The sequence below is a fragment of the Mytilus californianus genome, unplaced genomic scaffold, assembly GCF_021869535.1.
Source record: "Mytilus californianus isolate M0D057914Y unplaced genomic scaffold, xbMytCali1.0.p SCAF_8, whole genome shotgun sequence".
In the NCBI taxonomy this organism is placed as follows: domain Eukaryota; kingdom Metazoa; phylum Mollusca; class Bivalvia; order Mytilida; family Mytilidae; genus Mytilus; species Mytilus californianus.
Window position 1 is genome coordinate 69,429,029 of NW_026262734.1, and position 16,484 is coordinate 69,445,512.

Here is a 16,484-nt window from a genome sequence, read left to right on the forward strand (position 1 = left end):
AGTGGAGGCAGCAATAACTATAAACAAATATAGAAAAGACAAGACAAGACAAATCATATTGTTCATAGGAATATACACCAGATCTTTTGAGACAAATCTGTGCAGAAATACCCTTATAGCACAGTTTTATGAAAAACGCAATATGAAATTCAAATAAGCAGACACAAATACTTTCATCAATTCACCAGACAAGATAAGATAAGACCAAACAAACAAATAAAATAAAACACAACTGTACAACTAGCAGCATCCGCCATGAACATGGATAGAAAGGGACAACAACCGGTAACTATAAAAAATGGGAAATTCTCGCGTTGCAGCTATTGTAGATATGACAAAATAAATTGAAAAGGACACAAACACTAAAGGTTGTAATTTGACCTCAGCAATGAGAACAAAGAACCAGACAAATGCACAACTGTAAATCGGTGTGACACGAATAGGATAAAACAGGTCCAAACAAAGAATAAAGCAATTACTTTCAAAACCTCACAAGGCAAGAAAAATTCAGAATGAACAAGGACTTCAACAGACATCAATTGACATCAATGGACCTCTAATACGCATATACTGTTTTTAAGCAGAACAGTTATTAAGTCAAAATTCAAGCGACTCTTTTCCATTGTAACTAATGCATTTATACACATTGCATTTCCAAGGATATACATTGGAGGTACGGTTTTGTTACACGACGAGAAAAATTAATAGTTCATACTTATATTCAACGCACACTTCGGATTGCTAAAAACAAAGCAAGGTGTACATGTATGTGCATGCTAAAAAACTAACATTATAATCATACAGAACTTCCTTTCAACCTTTGTCATATATATAATATGATACAATAGATTTATAAAAAATATATATATTTTTGTAATTAATTTCGCTATGCGAACCGTAAAATGATATTAGCCTTACATGGTTTTACAGGTGAAATCAATAATTGTATAGGCATATGTTAAAGTAACAGGTGGTTTGTTCATTTCATTAATGCTGTAAACCAATTCATTTGTAAACATATTTACAATAATTTTACGTCGTTAGATTTGTGTGAGTTCAAACATACGTGTAATCTTTTTTCCGATTATAAGCAAGCAACATGATTGTACATAATGTTCATGTTAATGTAACAGTTTTACGTGATTTTACTTACAAAAAAGGATAAATCAGCTTAAACTCTGTAACTATACTTGTAAATATGAACAAAATCATTAATTTAAAACAGTGATCAGTAATATTATTCATACAAGTATGACTGTAGGAATTGATAATGTACATATTGAATTAAATGTTTGATTTAATATTCAAGCACTTAGTATAGAAAGTAATAGAATATTTCAAGTTAAACATTTATATGTGTAAAACATTTAAAAAACAGTTAATAGGAGTCAAATTATAATTCGAATTCTGTGTTATTTTAGTGGGCTGTAAAATGTTTCCATTGCTTTGTTCTTGTAAAATTTTATAAAAAGTATTTATGTATAAAAAAGCTACTCACGAAAAAAACCGACTGAAAACTAATTCCCAATGGCAACCGTAGACTGGTCCTGTAGTTATATAAGAGGGTCAGGACCGGGTCTTCATTTCTATATTTTTTATCGATTTTTTCTAGATTTTTTCTTTTGCCAATTCTTATCCATTTTTTTTATATTTTAGCACCCCATTAATCTCTATTCTTTATGTTTTGCCAATTTCCTCTAGTCTTCATTTAGGGCCATTTCAGTCCCTCGTATAAGTTCGGACTGAATTTATCCCAGACTTGGAAATGTGTGCGACATTGAATAAAAGACAGATGATAACACATCAACTCTATTGAAAGGGAAATTTAAAAACATTGAAATCCTTATGAGGAAACCACCGATGTAGTGGAGAAGCGTCTCGGGAGGCGAACATTCTTTAGTATGCACTTACCATGAATATGCATTGGATATTCGTCGCTAATAATAGGAGAAAAGTTCACAATTTGGAAACTATATAATCATATAACAATTCTCATATTCTTCAATTCAAAATATCAATAAAAATTGTCTTTTTTGATCGACAATTATCCTAAATCCACTATATCACATAAGAATCAAAATATATTTACCTATCTAGTAAAATATCCTTGTATGTATATCGTCTGACGTTTCTACTTGGACTACTTGACATATTCGAATAAATTATAATACATATGTTGTCTTGTCATTAATTATATTGCATTATTCAGCAAGTTTTAATGAAGATACTAATTATAAAAACAAATTTTAATCTGGTTTAACTAAATGATAATTGAATAGATGCATCACTGATGAAAGAGGGTCTTGGTGGAGTTTACAAAGTAGATTATAATGGACAAAAGCGAAGAATAAAGGGCAAAAGAATAAAGAAAAATAGCAAAAAAATAAAGAATAGAGAATAAAGGGGTGTTAAATATAAAGAAAAGAGAATAATGACCTAAAAATTAAAGAATACATAAATGAAGGTCCCCCATCAAAACCCTCAAATAAGGACACCAAGAATAATAAGCAATTCTGTAACAAAACAATCTAGTAAATCCTTATCTTAATTTGCACATGTTCAGTAGTGCAAATAATCTCGTCATAGATACTATGCTTACAATTTGGTATGCCTTTATTTATAAGCCAAATAAATGAACTTTTTCATTTATATATTGAATAAAAGGAAACTCCGGAAGTAAGGCAAATCATTACCAAAATAAAATAGACCTATTCAAAATTTTGATCTACATATTCTCTCAACGCCAAAGACACTATCCATATAGCGTGGTTTAATTTGTTGTGAGATATATATTACTATTCAACACGTCTTTGTTTTTGAAGTATATTGGATTTTTTCTTTATAGGTAAAACCTGTTTTGAACAGACAAATTTATTCGAATTGAATACAATCATAATAAAAAATTTATTTTCATTATTAAACTTCATCAGGAATGTTTAAACCAAAACATTGAAAGCAAACGATGTTTAACTATGTGATGTTTGAGTAGATAGTGACTAAAAGCGACATAAAACAATAGTCAAATTCAGTTCAGGTCAACTAAACCTGAGGAAGTCGGAACCATAGTTTCTCAACAAAAAATTCAAATATATCAAAGCGGAATTTTAGAAAAAAAAATCAAAAATCATGAAAATACCGAAGCACTGGCGTAATGAGCTTATGCTATGCTCAGGGAACAGCAGTCCATCCGCAGTGGTATCGAGTGTAGGTAAATACAACAATATAGATATTTTAAGGTAAAACCTTTCTAGTTTTTTAGAAACATTTAATTTTATGACTTGTATATGAAAAAAAAATAATGACATTGTCTTGAACTGTGTCATCATAATCATCAATCACACCAAAAACGCGGTGACCAGCTTTCAAATATAAATTCAGTGCCAAACAATCGTCTGATTCAAATGTTTTTCGCTTATTATCATCCAGTGGTAATTGTTTCGTGCGTATATGAAAACTCATGGCGATATCAAATTAAACAATGCATCACAAAGAGGGAGAAGATAGCAAAGTGGCAATAAAAAATCATAACCCCGATCAAACAGACGACATTGATAAAAAGAAAACCATCGAAAAGATAAGACGAGAACAAAACACTGCAAACAAATTTTAAGATTAAGCCACACGAATCCTATAAAAAAACAATGTGATAACTTAGGTGATACAGAATGTTAAACAGGAACTTAGGTGATACAGGAACTTAGGTGATACAGGAACTTAGGTGATACAGAATGTTAAACAGGAACTTAGGTGATACAGAATGTTAAACAGGAACTTAGGTGATACAGGAACTTAGGTGATACATAATGTTAAACAGGAACTTAGGTGATACAGAATGTTAAACAGGAACTTAGGTGATACAGAATGTTAAACAGGAACTTAGGTGATACAGAATGTTAAACAGGAACTTAGGTGATACAGAATGTTAAACAGTTCCTGTTCCGTCGTGTAACCCATTGCAAGTAAAAATACGGCGGTTAGACTCAATCGGTTTTGTGGGTTTTGTGACAATCAAGAAAAAGAGGACGAGTTTGTGGTTACGACAAGTGAACATACCCATGGTCATCTATGTATCATAGCTATTTAATGACGATCAACAAAAGCAAGATGAAGTCTGAGAAACTTGCGATGGGATTGCTAAACCATTTGGAACACTTTATGCAATAGCTTTCTTGTAAGCAGTAACCCTCAATAAAGGAAATCAACATAGAAAACGTAAGCCCTTAAATAACTCTCGCATATATTCTTCAAATGTAGACACAGCTGGACTGTTGCTAAACATAAATAATAAGTTCATAGTGGGAAAATTGAAACTATCTCTTTTGTCGCAAAGGTCTTTTCTCAGCTGATGTGTAGGTAAAGATATAATGCAGGCAGGTTTAACTGTAACTGTGATGTCAATTGTTTCACGTCCATAAAATATGCCGTCAGCATAGTCAAAAACTTTGAATTATTCAGTGAAAGGCTTGATTTATTATTAGTTGCTTAACGTACAGTGGCAAATAACTCATGCATGTTCAGGACGATAACAAATTATCAATAAATAGAAAGGTCCTGTAATAGAGGCCGTCCGAGATGATGGTCGGGGAAATTTAGACTGCCACTGGAAAATAAGCGTATATTGGACAGGTACAGAAATTTTGCCTTGCAAATCTATGGACCCCTCAAAGAGTCGTTGCAAGGGTTTTAAGTGTGCAGAGAGCTTGGCATTCTCTCATTAAAAGGCATTGAATTTAACGTCCCCATTATGAATGGACGTGACTGTGTACTTGTACGTACTGCACAGCCAAATGAATTTCCCACTTTGGCCAGGGTTTAACTTTTACGGGAAAAGACCAAGTGACCATATGTTATTCCTTCGTCGCCCTTGTGATAAAGCATGTCAGTACCAAAGCAATGACTATTGAGCTGATGTTACCGTAGGGGATTAGCAGTCAACCAGCATTTTTTTTGGCTTTGTCTGCGGAGAGTGCTTAGAAACATTTGGGTATTTAAAAATAGATGTAGCACGAGTTTTAATAACCCATAAAGTTGTTTCTCAGTTTGTACCACCGACCTCACAGATACAATCCACACATAACTTGTACAGAGAAGGGGTAGTTTTGTTCGGATGTGATGCATATATAACCAGGAAGATTTGGACAATTGGGAATTATAAATAAATCCAGTTCAGACAATATATTTTAAGTGCTAAAGTTACAATTTGTTAATCCGTTTATCTAACCTTTTACGTTTCTTTGTGTTTAATTAATTCTATTGTTAAATATATGTTTGTCGTGATGGAAATCACTCTGACCATGACAAATTAATCCGTTGGACACTAATCCTTTTCTATAGTAACTGTTTTTTATATATGCTTTTGTATGTTATTTTGTAGTCAGTTTAGGTCGTAGGTCTGGAACTGTCCGGACCTTGCTAATAAAGTTTAAAGTATTGGTATTCCGTCTTTGAATTACTATAACACGGAAAACGCCCGGTTATATATTGGTTGAGGTACCCGCGGCACGATCTTGAGCTAGTTCCCCCAAACTAGTAATGAATACCTCTAGAAGCAACAGAATGGAAGGACCTTGGAATTACCAGCCTTGCAGAAATGGACATCCGTTTCCGATGAGAAAAGCAGATACCTGTTTGGACTTTCTGTGCAAATATTGCGGTAAGACATTGAATGTTTTCACATACCATCGGTGTTATGCAGTTAACGCTTATTGTTACAAGTGCAGACATCATGGACATTTTGCCCGTATGTGTAGTTTTCACATTAAGTCGTGTGAAAACCCAAAACCGAAGAAGAAATCAAAGTCAAAAATTCAAAGAGACAGCGACCGAATGAGAACGTTTATTGAGAAGAAACAAATGTCTCAATTTCCGTTTCAAGGACTTGAGGACAAGGAACTCTCCGTTTTTACGTGCTCCATACAGGACGAATTCGCGAAACAGCACATTAACAAGTTGAAAGTGTCTAACCGAAACTTCATCAAAGAAATCGCTGTGCTGAAGTGTGAAAATTCTAAATTGGATACCGTTATGAAAGAAAACGTGATGTTAAGGAACAGTTTGGACAAATTAAATTCCGATCGTGTACAACATGGCCGGGTAATTCAGAAGATCGAACAGGAGTTAGCTGAGTATACACGTAGAACTCAAAATTTTGAAAAAGAAATAGTGCGGTTGAAAGAGGAAAACCTAAGTTTAACCAACACCAGATACAGCTTAACAATGGATTTGAAAAATGCTGAGATGCAAGACTGTCATTTAATCAAAACACTTAAAGACGAAATTCAGCGACTAAAAGCACAACATTCCGACGATATACGTGAATGTCAAGATTTACTTCATGAACTTTCAGTCGCCGAGAATCAAATTAAAAGTTTACGTTCAAACTATCCCAAAAACTCGCATCAACACCCACAACGAGGAGGTTACCCACGAAGATAACCGAGTCAAATAGTTTCAATTCGGCAAACTCGGAGACCGAGTTTAGGTGGAGTAGTGGCGATTATAACCAGGAAGATTTGGACAATTGGGAATTATAAATAAATCCAGTTCAGACAATATATTTTAAGTGCTAAAGTTACAATTTGTTAATCCGTTTATCTAACCTTTTACGTTTCTTTGTGTTTAATTAATTCTATTGTTAAATATATGTTTGTCGTGATGGAAATCACTCTGACCATGACAAATTAATCCGTTGGACACTAATCCTTTTCTATAGTAACTGTTTTTTATATATGCTTTTGTATGTTATTTTGTAGTCAGTTTTAGGTCTTAGGTCTGGTACTGTCCGGACCTTGCTAATAAAGTTTAAAGTATTGGTATTCCGTCTTTGAATTACTATAACACGGAAAACGCCCGGTTATACATACTCGATCAGCGGTTTTTGTATGAATGCTAGGTCATGTAGAGAGACACCATGAAGAATAGGTGAAGTATAATGACGATGACAATGACTCGGTCTACGCCGAGGGGCAGAGATGAAAATATTCCTCATATTAAGCGTTCTATAGGTTGGACTAGAATAAAATCATCAAGGGTCATAAAATTGAAAAAATGTCACGGAAGGCTGGACTGACCGAGATGAAGGGCAGAAAATTTGGAATACTAGTACTACTATATGCAAATGAAATTACCCGCTATGTTCCCTGTTGTTATAAAAATAAGAAGATGTGGTATAATTGCCAATGAGACAACAACTCTACACCAGAGACCAAAATGACATAGAATTTAACAATTGTTCATATATAAAAAGTTCCAAACGGATAAAAATATACTTGTCGTAAATGTAGTTTCATCAGATTTTTTTTTTCAATCAAAATACAAAATCAAAATGTCCGGAGCTCTTGAAACGAAAACCAGGTGCGTAGCTAGACTTGTAATTAAGTGTAGGCACCATTCGCCGAGCGTAGCGAGGATAAACAATTTTTGACCATTTTATAAAGAAAATAATTTACGATGTGTACGCAACTGAGTTTTTGCGTACGGGTTCCCAATAATAAATCAACGTAATTACCTTGAGCAACTACCATTTTCTTGTGGAAAACTGAAAGTGTGTCACTCAGAAGGCGTACATTTGTAGATCACTCTTTTATTGTATATATAGCATATCAGTGACCGCTAGTAAAGTTCGATAACTAATGCAAGACAAGTAATTAGCCAGTTAAAGGTACGGGGCGTAATTAACACATCGCCCGAAACAGAGATGGCATATCTGAACACAATTATTCTTACCATTGGTTACAATGCATTTCTTTGTAAAAGTCAAATTGAATTAAAAATTTGCACCAGTCCAAACAAGAAATACATTTAACTGTAAATAGACCATTATTATTCTGATAAAATATAATTGTCCCAGGACAAACCATCTGTGCTTTTTTTTCTTTTGAGAGCTCTATTTATTATTTAACATGCCAATGATAGGACTTGAATCTTGAATAAATGATGAAGCTTATTTCTACCCTACTTTCATTCAGGCCAAATCATACTTTCACTTTCAACAATATTTTTCCCACAGGTTTTACTCATTTCAATATATATGCAACTGATTGGACCACTTAAATAGTAAACTTTTCAAAGAAAACAGTAGCCAGAATACTCCGGAAGAAATACCCCATATATGATACTCGGAAACTCTATTCCTAGAACAGAGGGAATTAATTGTGGTCTGGAGCCAGATGCACCATACAATTCTCTTTTAAATCGGTTGCGTTTCCATTCCTTTTAAATATACAATTCCTTGGTTATATGTATTCCCGACATTAAATAAATCTTTAATTATTTATTATTAATTAATTTTGACAGGTATATATGTAGAATATGGCGGGGTTTAACAAGTTTTGTATACGTTAAATAGACTACATGCATACTGTGTGCAGGTCAGATTCTGTGACCAGTCAGTTTAATCAAATATGATGAATGCTTATTGTTGAGAAACAAATGCCCATCAAATTGAAAACCTAGCACCTGTCTTCTGTGTAGAATGTTAAAGTGTTAGATCGGGAACCTCTAATTGAAAAAATTATGTATAGGCACGTACGTGACTAGTAGAGCCTTAGGTAGCAATCTATAGTCGTGACAATCTATGGCTTTTTTTAAGCCATAGATTGTCACGACGGTAGATTTTTCTAGTAAATAGCGTTAAAGGATAATATAAAAGAACGTTAACTTACGGAGAGTATGTTTAATATCACCTTTGCTACATTATTCCATTTTAAACTTAGTGACACAGAATGTAATCAATGACTTTCATACCAAACATTAACGATGGAATAATTTGTGATCATTTGTTATATTGACTAATAAACCATGATAAGGCTGTAACATACGTCAATTTTCAACATTTTCCCAATCATCCACGATACTGGTTTGTGTTGAGATTGTGTCCCTTTGAGAATTGTCTAATAAAATTCTGTGTATTTGTTTATTCATAATTCCTATTTCCTTTAAGTATTAGATTTCAAAGTTGATATTTGTTGAAATGTCATAGTACTAAAATCGTTACAAAAACGTTCTATTTATAACTAAAGTATACATGAGTTTCAGCGTTTTATAGATTAATGATAGTAATTTATACTGCATATGCCATGTAATTGTCAACAATCAGCCATATTTACTGAGAGAGGGTCGTGATCAGTAACCCGAATAATTCAGTCGTTATATTCCACTGCTCTACGATGGCTACATTAACGCGAGTGGGAGAGTCGATCACGGGGAGGGACTGAATTATTCGGGTTACGTGATCAGTAGAATTCAAAAAAGGGTCAATTGGGAATTAGGGGCGATTTCACTGATTCTGTGGGGATAAACAGTTACATGTGACAAGATCTATAGCACCACTGTTTATGATTTTTTTTACTAAATAGGAAAATTATATTTTACGACAGACACGTGCACCCTCCATTGAATAACCTAAGGTTATTTGGGGCTGGCACCACAAACTACACATACTTCGTGTTATATTCAGCCTAACAATGTTAGATCTGCAAATATGTGGTAGGAATTTTTTTTTTCTTTTTCCCTCAGCAGGATTTTAGGTTTATGACCCCTTCTGTAGGTCTGTGTATTACGAAATTTTCAAAGTGCACTAAATCATGACCAAAACAGCAGAAATATTGAATATTATATTAAAAGAGACCTGCCATTTTGTACATTAAGTAAAAGGAAAACGTCGTTCACAGCAATATTTTTTATTGTTCCGTTGCATTTAATACAAAATATGGATTTTGTGGCAAATCATGCCAAGATTTTTAAAGAAATTTCCACAGACTTTATTGTAGAGATGTTCGTAATAATATTTCAAACATAGATAACTCACTTGCTTGTCCATGTTTATTGTTTACAAAAAGTCCTTAACAACCTTTACTACAATAAAAAAAAAAAAACACGAGCTAAGTAACTAAAGTGAAGCGCACACTAGAAGGTGTTCTTCGAAAGGTCCATATTTGTTCTTGTTCTAATATATAATATCTTTATTTAAAAACTTGTTTTTGGTAAATTATTGCTTGCACTGCAATGTATATTAAGTACAGAATTGTCAATATAAGATTACAAAGGGAAAGGCTGTGAATTTTCTATAAAATTTCCATATGTTTAGCATTGTAACAACAAAAGGGTACATGATCTTTAAAGCCATGCTTCTGTGACACAGTGGTCACACTGCCGGCACTGTGTCAGCAACCTAGACCACTCGCCCAACTAGGATCTATAAGAATAAGGCTTGTGTTAGTCGAGTAATGCCTTTTCTTCTCTGTTTTATCTAAAACTGTACATGATGTAATGTTCCGTGTAGACGGACTACTTTGTCGATAAGTTATTCCATCAACTTTATGAACATTTGGTACTTTTAAATGTCTCTGGTCATGGTTTATGTTTCCTTTACTTATTTTCTTTTATTCTTCTATCCTTTTTATCAATATATGGTTGTCTTAACAGACATGCATGAAAGAAAGGCAATACATGTGTGGCTATTGTCTGAACTACAGCCTTAAATGAATATGCAACTTCACATGATTCTACATTGTACAGAACTCGATACGCCGTTTAACTTTGATGTAAACTAAACAGCAGCTTTTCTACATTTTTGTTGATTTTCATTTTATTATTTTCTTTTTTGTGTTTGTGTGCGAGTGTTTTTTTTTTCAAGTTTTTTTCTTTGTGGTTTTTTTTTGTTGGATTTTTTGGGGTGGAGTTGGGAGGGGTGTATCTTTTATTCATCACCATCGTCGTAAACGATTAATATGAACTTTTATAACAAATGGAGTAACAGCATTATTTTCAAATATGTACGTGCAATATAATACAATTCATCTTATCGAATCTTCAAATGACCCTAAACGAAGGTCAACATTGCTTATCGTTGTAAAAGAGGGACGAAAGATACCAGAGGGACAGTCAAACTCATAGATCGAAAACAAACTGACAACGCCATGGCCAAAAATAAAAAGACAAATAATAGTACAGATGTAAGTGTTAGCTAAGAGGGGTCATATTTTATGTCTGTTTGTTTTGCTCATACATTGTTGTCAATATAATGGAATTATTTGAGACTGTCATACAAGTGAGAGGTTTAGCTAGCTCTAAGGATATGCCTGTAGCAAGTCAGGAATATGACATTTGTTTTCCATTCGTTTCATGTGTTTGAGATTTTGATTTTACCATTTGATAAAGGACTTTCCGTTTTGAATATAACTTGGAGTTCGGTATTTTTGTTATTTTACTTTCAAGTTATGTTTCAATTTTTAAGAATATTTGCATTTTTGTAAATGAACATTAATGATTTATATGTCAATATACAAGAATACACAACTATATGTAGTCATTTATTATAATTTTTCAGATGAAAGCCATTGTAACTAACACAGCAGTAATTTGTTGCTATCCCGTTACCATAATTCGGTCACATTTGTCATTGTTCCAATTATTGTCCTTATAGTGAGAGGTTTTGCTGATCACTTTTAAGACACCAAAGACGAATATACGGATGGAACCAAATACATTTTTTCAGGTTGACTATTTTCTTTCATTTGTATTTTTCACTGGTGCAAGATCCGCGTGACCTTAAATAACTCAACTGGTAAATGACCATGTAACAATTTGCCAAGTTTTCAGTCCTACACATACGTTTCAATTAAAAAGTGTGTGTATGTTAGTGTTAAAAAAGCATTATGTAAAACATACATATGTCTTATAAATCCTACAGAATGAGATTTATTTTGTATAGTAAAGGACTAGTTACTATACAAATCTAAGATGCAAAACATTATATAAAGTTGACAAATTTTATCACCGAGGTGGGTGTCCGCTGTACTAGTTTCGTTCTTTTTTAAATGCATATTACCAGAAGTCCATAACACTAGTAATGGACTTCTGATATTTCTGATATTACTCAATTTTAGCAATTAATCATTTATTTAATAGTTCGTTGTGAAAGCCAATCTGAATAGCAAAGTGAACGAAGTGCGCTAGTATGATAAGCTTTAAATGTCGTATATCTTATAAAAAAAGGTGTCGGTAAAGCTTATTACTTTTCCATTTTCCCGCCAATAATGACTAGCTTAAAAGTGGAAAATATATGGGTTTTTTTCTAGTCTACCATATATGGAATTCCATAGAAGTTTGTTCAAATGAATATAAACAAACGTACTAAGCATTACTCAAGTTCCTGCATTTTGTTAACATGGTTAAGCAGAACACGCGTTTTCATCCTAGTTTTTTTTTCTTCAGTTGTAACCAGGCCAAAATATTCATTTTTAAAATCCTCCTGATCCTTGTTGGATTGAGTATATCGTAGTTCTTTTTTGTTAGTGAAACTCATAAAGACAATATTTTAAGAAACAATTACAGCGGCAGAGAAGTAACTGTTTCTTACATTTTCATTTCTTTCGCAATGAAAGAAGAGATGAAATTCATCATCTATATTTGTAATAGTGCAAAAAATACAGATTTTTGAGGTACTGTTTCATGTCGAGCTCAGTGTTCGAGTTCCAGATTATGCCGATCACATATTGCAATTTTCGTAATAAGTTTATGTGTCATGCAATAAAAGTTCCTTTATAACACAAGTTCTAAATTGAAGAAATGTTATGAACTATTATTCCACTAGAAGAAATAATACAGCCTTAATTATTTGTTCTTAACGGAATAAAGTACGGAAACCTTTTAGGGCCATGCTAATTTACCTTTTCCAATTTGATATATATAGATTATAACATGGCATTTTTCATATCAGACCCCTTATCAGCCCTAGGTCATGATATCAGCCCGAGAGCCGACATGTTATGTTCTTTTTATCATATACTTCAGCAGAAGACATACAGACAAGAACTTTTTTTTAAACTTTGAAAAATGCATTAATTTAATTTTTATTGTTTTATTTGTTTTGCATTTTTTAATAATATATTTTCCTGGTTCCTAATATTTTTTTTTTACAACTTAGTTATGTTTTTTCACTAAAAACGTACCATTGAGGTCTATTTTCCGGAATTTGCCGAATGACGTCGAAATGCCATGCGATAACGTTACAGAAAGGCATGCGATAATAACCGGAAGCAGTTGATATAAACCGGAAGCAGTTGATAACAAAAATCACACGGCTAAGACAATTATTCAAATTTAATGAATAAATATATGTACAAATTAGTTTTATCATGGGGTACAATTATACCATTATTTTCTATAAGTATGTGATGAAACAAATTATTAATTTGATATAACAAATTATTATTTTAATATAACAAATTATAAATTTGATCAAGGATATAATCTTACTGTACAAATCCTTGATTTGATATAACAAATTATAAATTTGCTATAACAATTTATGATAATTTGATATAAGAATTCACATCATAATTTGATATAACAAATTATTAATTTGATATAACAATTCATCATAATTTGATATAACAATTCATCATAATTTGATATAACAATTCATCATAATTTGATAGAACAAATTATTAATTTGAAATATCAAATTTTTGATGTCAAGTGCATTTTGGCGATAGTCTCGAAGAAAGCAAGAGGATTAGTTATTGTGTTAGAAGAAATGGAACCCAGGAATAATTTGAATGAAATGTACTATACTCTACGCCTTACTTTCGACGAAATCAAGTTATTTTGGCCAAAAAACATAAGATAATTATTTCCACAAGACAGTTAGGGAGCTACCGTTTGATTTTTATGGGGGGCTAGGATGAAAAATTTTGTCCTGCATTTTTTTTAGTTGTAATCTCTGTCCTGCCTTTTTATTTTTCACTCTATTCGGTCCTGCCTTTTTTTTATTAGTCATCCTGCCTTTTTTTATTTTGCCAAGTTGCTCATCCTGCCTTTTTTTTTACTCAAAACTCCTGTCCTGCCTTTTTTTCAAATTTCATCCTAGCCCCCCACCCCATAAAAATCAAATGGTAACTCCCTTAAAACGAATTGCTGCATCACTAGGATTATACTGACTTGTTTAATGTTACTATATTTATATCTAAAGAGTTAAAGGAATCTGGACAACTGCATGGGTACCGATGGATGTACACTAAATGTTTAGAGAGAGACCTTGATCATGTTGATATAGACATAGATATAATAGACATGGCTATTATATCTATGATATAGACAAAGAATCTGTCCGACTCATAATCAAATGTCTTGACCCACATGGTGCATATGAAATGTCGAAATGCAAGAAAATTGATTAGACGAACATATGTGAATAATGGTCCTAACTACATATGGCACATGGACGAGTATGACAAGCTTAACTGTGAAACTGTTGAATATTCATTCATGAATGAGTATAGCCTATAGAATATTTGTTTCAATTAAAGCATTGTTTAAATTATAACAAAGTTTACAGAGGAACTTCTGTTAGGAGGAGCAAATATACGTTGACATACGAAATTCAAAGTTCGAATCAATGTGATAAGTAAAATTATCTCCTAGTATCAATTTGTTATATTTAGTGTAGAGAAAAAAGTTTATTTTGTTCACATATTATATCTTTGTAGAGAAAATGTTGATTTTGTTCGCACGAGGATAAAAGCTTATGTGAACGGTTACTGCCAGTCACCACTTATAAAAAAAGTAGTGCTGCATATATCTACGCGTATGATCATATACAATTTTATAGGTGCCTGCAGGTCACACCATATTTTATCTGTATCAAATGTGCCTGCAGGTCTCACCAAAAATGTATCTGGACAATAGGTGCCTGCAGATCACATCACTTAAGATCTGTAACATAGCTTATCATTTGAGTCTGCAGGTCAGACTGCTTATTATCTGTACCATAGCCTATTATATATGCCTGCGTGTCACACTTTGATTTATATATCTGTATGGTAGGTGCCTGCAGGGCACATCATTTTAGATTTGCACCATATATATAAAAGGAAGATGTGGTATGATTGCCAATGAGACAACTCTCCACAATAGACGGCCTAATTTAAGTACAAAATAATAAACGAAAAACAAATATGAAACACAGCAACAAAAAGTAAAATCACAAAAATACTGAACTCCGAGGAAAATTCCAAAAACGGAAAGTCCCTAATCAAATTGCAAAATCAAATGCTCAAACATATCAAACGAATGGATAACAACTGTCATATTCCTGACTTGGTACAGACATTTTCTTACGTAGAAAATGGTGGATTGAACCTGGTTTTATAGCTAGCTAAACCTCTCACTTGTATGACAGTCGCATATAATTCCATTATGTTGCCAACGATGCGTAAACAAAACAAACAGACATAATAGGTAAACATGTCAAAAATACAGCAGTCAACATTGTGTTAAAATCTTAATCACTAAAAAAAAACAAACAAATATGTAACAAAGAAGCACAAAATGGCATATAGACCGATCACATTAGCATAAATTAAAGACAAGAATACACAAATTTACCATAGTACAATAACACGATGACGGGATGTATAAGTACAGAGCTACGTCATATATGTAACAAAGAAACATAAAAAGGCATATATATAGACAAAGCACATTAGCAAAAATGAAAGACAATAATACGAGAATAATTGTATCATAAACAATAATGACAGAATGTACAAGTACCACAAGTATCTTAATCACAATAAAAACAAACAAACATTTAACAAAGAAGCACAAAAAAGGCACACATCAAATTTAACAACCTCATTCATTGCTCCCTTATATTTGAATTTTATTTAAGTATGTCAAATCCACCAATTAACGATTGAAAGATCTTAATTACTAGGAGCAAATGGCCAGATTAACACTGACTCTAACGTAGAATCGCGCGTTTGACGTCAGAATGTAAACGTCACACAGGTAGAGATATAAAATAATATTGTCGTTCAAAGTATGAAAATAATATAGTCTATACTTCTTTAGGCATATCCTCTGCAGAATGTAAATTAGAAGTTACCTTTCCTTCTTGCAACTGACAAATGACAACCACTGAATTACCGGTTCCTGAATTGGGACAGGCACTTACAGAATGTGGCGGGGTTAAACTACTTGAAGGCGCCAACCCTCTCATAACATGGTATCGTGGTGTAACAGTAGAACACAATAACAAACTATAAAAACAGTTGAAAAAGGCAGGTCACATCAAATAAATAGAAATAGAAAAACATCTTACAAAACACAAAGTGGACATTGATGGTTACCTGTTCATGCGAATAACAAAAATACACTAAGTACAGATCTGAGAGTACTCGCCTATCACAGGAGCCTGAGGGTCAAACTGCTATGCATTAGTACCATAAATGCATGCAGGTCACATCACCATAGATCAAAGCCTATATTGGGTGTCTGCAGGTTTTACAGCTTTTTGACTGTACCTTAGCCCATCAGAGGTGCCTGAAGGTCACATCACCATAAATCTTCACTATAGTCTAGCATGGGTGACTGCATGTCACATTGCTTATTTATCTGTACCAAAGACTATAATAGGTACATGCAGGTCACATCACCATAGATCTGCACCATAGTCTATAATAGGTGCCTGTCGGTCT

At 33.1% G+C, this 16,484-nt stretch overlaps 1 protein-coding gene across 5 annotated transcripts in view; it reads right to left on the reverse strand.

The window, feature by feature from the left end:
- The window catches only part of LOC127712178 (uncharacterized), a 33,410-nt gene extending 24,392 nt beyond the window's left edge, over window positions 1-9,018 (reverse strand). Inside the window, exon 1 of one of the 5 annotated variants that reach the window (XM_052218477.1) lies at window positions 8,820-9,018. The gene's annotated coding sequence lies outside the window, so the exon portion shown is untranslated. The other 4 variants (XM_052218478.1, XM_052218476.1, XM_052218480.1 and 1 more) reach the window with 4 other exon arrangements.
- Between the last annotated feature and the right edge of the window lie 7,466 nt (window positions 9,019-16,484).